We start from the raw sequence: 5,000 nt of genomic DNA on the forward strand, positions 1-5,000 counted from the left end.
AGCGGGTAGCAGGAAGGGTAAGAGAGAAAGGGGGAGGCTGAGAGAAGGGTGGAGGAGGTAGAGAAGGCGGAGTGTCTCTTTGGCTAAACACAGCAAGAGGAGCCAGGCAACCGAGCAGCCAGCAGCTCTGGCCCTACCGATACAATGCTTCGATTAAACATTCGCTGCCTAAATAATCAGGCGCGCTTCGACCCGGTGAAAGAGAAGGAAAGAGGAACAGAAGAAGACGAACCTTCGAGGCTGTGGCGCACTGGACGAAGAAGAAAGAGGAGGCGATTCCGGTTCCGACCGAGTGGGAATGGAACACGTTCTTCGCCGTTCCTCGTTTTCGATCTGCGCCAGATCCTCCCGCCTACCCCTCCCTTCTTCCTACCATCCTCTTCGTCTTTGCCTTACACTTCGCCGGCTCTTCTCCTCCTCCTCCTCCTCCTCCTCCTTCGTCTTCTCCTCCACCGCCTCCTCCTCCGCCACCGCTTCCTTTCTCCTCTCTCTCTCTTCCTCGTTCCTCGCGTCCTACCTTCTTTCGTATCCTCCCTCGCCACCCTTACCGTAAGTGTATATACGTATTATGCAAAGCGGGTAACCGTAGGTGGCCTAGGGAGCCGGACGCGCGCCGTGTAATTAATACCGATGCTCTCATTCTCTCTCTTTCTAGCACTCTTCCTCTCTCTTTGCTTTACCCTTTTCCTCTACCTTCTCACCCTCTCTCTTTACTCTCTCCTTTTTCGCATTTATCGCTCCCTCTCTCCGTTCGCCTCGCGGTGAACTCGATTCGCTATTCGCTCGTTTCGACGTTTGGCAGAAAAACCGGAGCGTTAACCGTGCTCTCGTTCGAGCAATTTCATCGTCCATCGAACGTACCGAGGCTAAACGCGAAAACTCGAGGAACGAGTTGGACGGGCGACGCGGAGTAGCCACTCCGACACATTATTCCCAGAAGCGATATTCGAGCTCGTAGCGCAGCTCGTACCCGACCGTGAAAACCTCACGTCCGAACGTAACGCGGAGTTTCGGATCCGTCAAAACACAAGGGGTCCTCGGAGATTGAGTTATCTGTAGGTGAAAATCAAGCGGTAGCGCGTGCCTTCACTAAATAATCCGTCGTCCGAGAGCGACGGTAGCCCTCCTGGCGTGGTTCTAACGGGATCCCGGGGACAAGCTGGAATTTTCAATGAACTGCGACCATCCACACCCACGCCCCGATGTTCTCCGCGTGGACGCTAACATTAGCGATACACACCTTCGGCGCACGCTCCCTCCGTTCGATCGCTAACGCGTCCATCACGCATTTCTAAAACGGTACCCGCGAGGCGCGATATTCGCGATATCGCCGACACGGGTGTCAGTGATGCTTTCCGTGGGGGGCGACTCGCGAGGCGGAAAACTTGACCGATCACGTTTCGTTTCCACGAAGGATCTCGCGGTTCGGTGGCAAAGGGAGCGTAGCAGTGGGAGAGAGATTTTACGACGACGCGCGTTTATCCCGCTATCGTCGCACCGAATCGTCATCTGCCGCGTACCTAGGCCGTCCCTTTTAAATTCTACCGACCACGGTCGGCCGAGATAACTCGCGGTGGTTGGAACACGAGGAATGCGCGGAGAAAAAGGGGAATAGCTGAAAATTATTCGAGCGGAACTCGTGGCGAGTTCTTTGTAGAGGCACGTGTAATCCCGTCTATCGGAGTGCACGGGGCAGGGAGGGGAAAAAAAAAAAGGAAAAGAAACCTAATCTCTTATTAAACGTCGTAAAACATGACCGTTTCTTCGATTAACACGCCGGCGATTCTATCGATGGAAAGCAAGGCCAATGCGTGCTTCGGTTCGCGTTGCCACGCGCTATTCGACTTGGTTAATTAACGCAATTTGTTCCCTTTCAAGGAACGAGCTAGCTATTCGGTGTACCGAGGCGAAATAAAACGTCAACGACGAGGAGGATTCCTTTCGTTTCGAGCACAAAAGGACGCGGTTAGAGCGTACCGCGAGATTAATTACGTTGTTTCGCCGAGTTCGTACTACCGGTCGCAAAAACCAAGCACCGTAGAAATCAAAGTTTGCCTCGATAGCGACGCGACGACCGCGTTCGTGACGGTACACGTCTCTTCCTTTAAGTTCCATGCGCGCCACTGTCACGCCCAAACGAACGTTAATACGAGGTGTACACGCGCACACACGCACACAGGGTGATCGTTACGGGGTAACCGATACTCTGCTCTTCGATGTACCTACTCCGCGTATACCTCGGCTTTTATCGAGCACTAGTATCGCCTAGGCGGTAATATTACCGCACCAGGCACTGCTATACTTTCCATTTAATCAGATTCACGTAACTGCCCGATACCGCGTTTCTCGGAAATTTAGACGAGTTTCCCTTATCCCCGTATCTCGCCGCAACCCCGCGTCCTCCATGCGTTTCTTTTATCCGGGCCAACAAGACGAAGAGGACGAAGAGGACGAAGAGGACGAAGAAGAAGAAGAGGAAGTGGAATTAATCGCGGGTCGGGAATCGATGGTCCGGAAGTGGAGGAACTAAGACGACGACGACGACGACGACGGGGTATGCGTAGGAAATGATTGCGCGGCGAGATTCTCTATCTTCGGTGTGCCTCTCGGAGACGAGCACGGCGACTTTATTCCCCGAGGTTGTCGCGGCATCCTGCCGAAACTTGCAAAGTGTCGGCCCTCGGAAATACAGAGGTATTCCCTGATTCTACCTGCAACGGAGAGAAACGAATCCGACCGAAAAACGGCATTAGGATGCGCGGGCGTGCTCGTATCCCGTTTCAAGATGGAGATAGCCCCGAGTTGGCTCTGATCCCGCGGCGTGGCTGCGAGGAGTAGGCTAGAAGTTTCCTCGGGCAGCGGCTCGTGGAAGAAGGAGCCCTCTTCGCGGCCCTTGACGTGCACATTTATCACCCTCTATTGTTGCACGGCCAAACATCCGGCCTCGCGGGCCACGTACGAAGACCCGACTCCCATCCCTTGCCCTTCTTCCCGAAGAATCGAGATTCGCGGCACAGAGCGACCGCGCGTGTTTCCACGCTGGCCCATCGCGGGTCCTCGGCGAACCTGTGGTGCTGGAAAACTGCAGCAGCCGTCCCTTTGCTCTACGTGCCTCGTTAATCCCCCCGAGTGTCCTGTCGCACGCGTATGTACGCACCGTGTCGCCGATGCATCGTGTGATCGCGAGCAGCGTGCTTTTATTACCGTGATTACCAGCGCAATTACTCCGGTAATCGGTGTAATGGGGAAAATTGTTTTCCTATACGCGAGCTCGACGGTGTGCTCGCCAATCCGTGGCGGAGGAGTAAACTCGGCTTTTAATAGTAATACCCGTGGTTCACGTAAGCACGGCGTGTATAACGTATTCGTCGAATAGTACCGCGGCAGAGTTATCGCGGTACCGATGACTCGTTGTACCGTGGTGGTTCGTAACATGGCGATATCGTTAAATCGAGAGAGATTCCAGCCATCCTGTCCCGCGTTCCGCTTATCTTCTTTCTCTTATCTACGACGCAGGGCCTTGTTTGCACATTGTTTTTCCCATTAACCTAGTCATTACGCGTCGATGCATTGTCTCCGGTACCCTATACTTTGCACGTACTCTATGATCGAAAGTTTCTACGTAAGAACGGTTCGGCCGCATCTAATTTTCCATTATGCTCCTTATCGGAGGAACGCGAGGTTCGTTTCCTCGCGAGGAACCACGTTGTGAATCGGATCGCGGGGAAAGAAAGAAAGCGCGACGACGCGCGCGCGATCCGAGCAACGCGATGATCGCCACCCACGGCTCGCGAACGCCGACCGCGACGTCGGCTATACATCGCCGTTACGTAACGAGCAACACGGGCTTAGAGGGTGCGTTAACCTCTTTCGTCGATCACGGGTCAACGGATCTCTTACTCTCTCTCTCTCTCTCTCTCTCTCTCTCTCTTCAGTGGGGTGTGGGCAACGAACGGCGACGTTCTCGTCGCCGGTCGGACGTTATTCCGGATCCGCGCAAAGATGGCCAGGGATGTTAACGCCCGGTGAGCACGGAACTTGGATTTTTTTCGGGTGGAACGCGAAGAATCGCCTTATAAGTCGTCGCGGAGAGTTACGAAAAAGAGAGGAAAAAAAGGGAAAGGGAAAGGAGACGAAGGAGACGGAGCAGCGACAGAAGCAGCAACGGCAGAGGAGGCAGAGGAGCGAGGCAGAGAAGGCAGGGGCAGAGAGGTAAGAGACAGCGGCGGGCAGGAGCAACGGTAGCAGCAGCAGCAGCAGCAGCAGCAGCAGCGGCGGCGGCGGCGGCGGTGGTGGTGGTGGCGGCGGCGGCGACGGTGGCAGAAGCAGCCAGCAGCAGCTTCAGCAGCAGCAGCAGCAGCAACACAAGTTGCAGCGGCAGAAGAAGAAGAGGAAGAAAAAAAGGTGCGCGACAGTCGGCGCGTCCGCCTGCCTCTCCGCACGACCCGTTCCCTCTGTGGTTCTCTCGGCGTCGTCCTTGTCGCTCTCGCGCATCGGATGGTCCCGAAACGGACGAATAAAAGGGAGGTAGGGTTGGCCTCTCTCCGAGTGGTGAACTCGGTGGTCGAAGAAAGAACGCCGGAAGAAGAAGAAAAAGGGAGGAGAAAGAGGGAGAAAGGTGGAGAAAAAGAGAGAAAAGGAGGGGTCGGAGGAGGGGGAGGATAGGCAGAAGGCAGATGGAAAAAGGGAAGGAGTGGAAGGAACGAGACAGTTGGCGAATCCGGCGAAAGAGGGGGAGAGGGGAGGAAGAAGAAGAGTGTCCTTCGACGACGCGTTTCGCTTCCGTCGATCCGTCGTCGGTGATTCGGTAAGCGGAGCGGCTTCGATACACGGCTCCGAACCGGGTCTCCAAAGACGGCTTCGGTTTCCGACCGAAAACTGTCCGAAGATCCGAGATATCGGTTATCAATTAACGGAGAGAGAGCGCACGCGGTAGGCTCCGAAACGCATTGCTCTTCGTCCCTCGGTGGCCGTGGCTGGCAGCCGATAGACACGAGGGC

This window comes from Eufriesea mexicana, unplaced genomic scaffold, assembly GCF_001483705.2.
Source record: "Eufriesea mexicana isolate 0111107269 unplaced genomic scaffold, ASM148370v2 scaffold2928, whole genome shotgun sequence".
In the NCBI taxonomy this organism is placed as follows: Eukaryota; Metazoa; Arthropoda; class Insecta; order Hymenoptera; family Apidae; genus Eufriesea; species Eufriesea mexicana.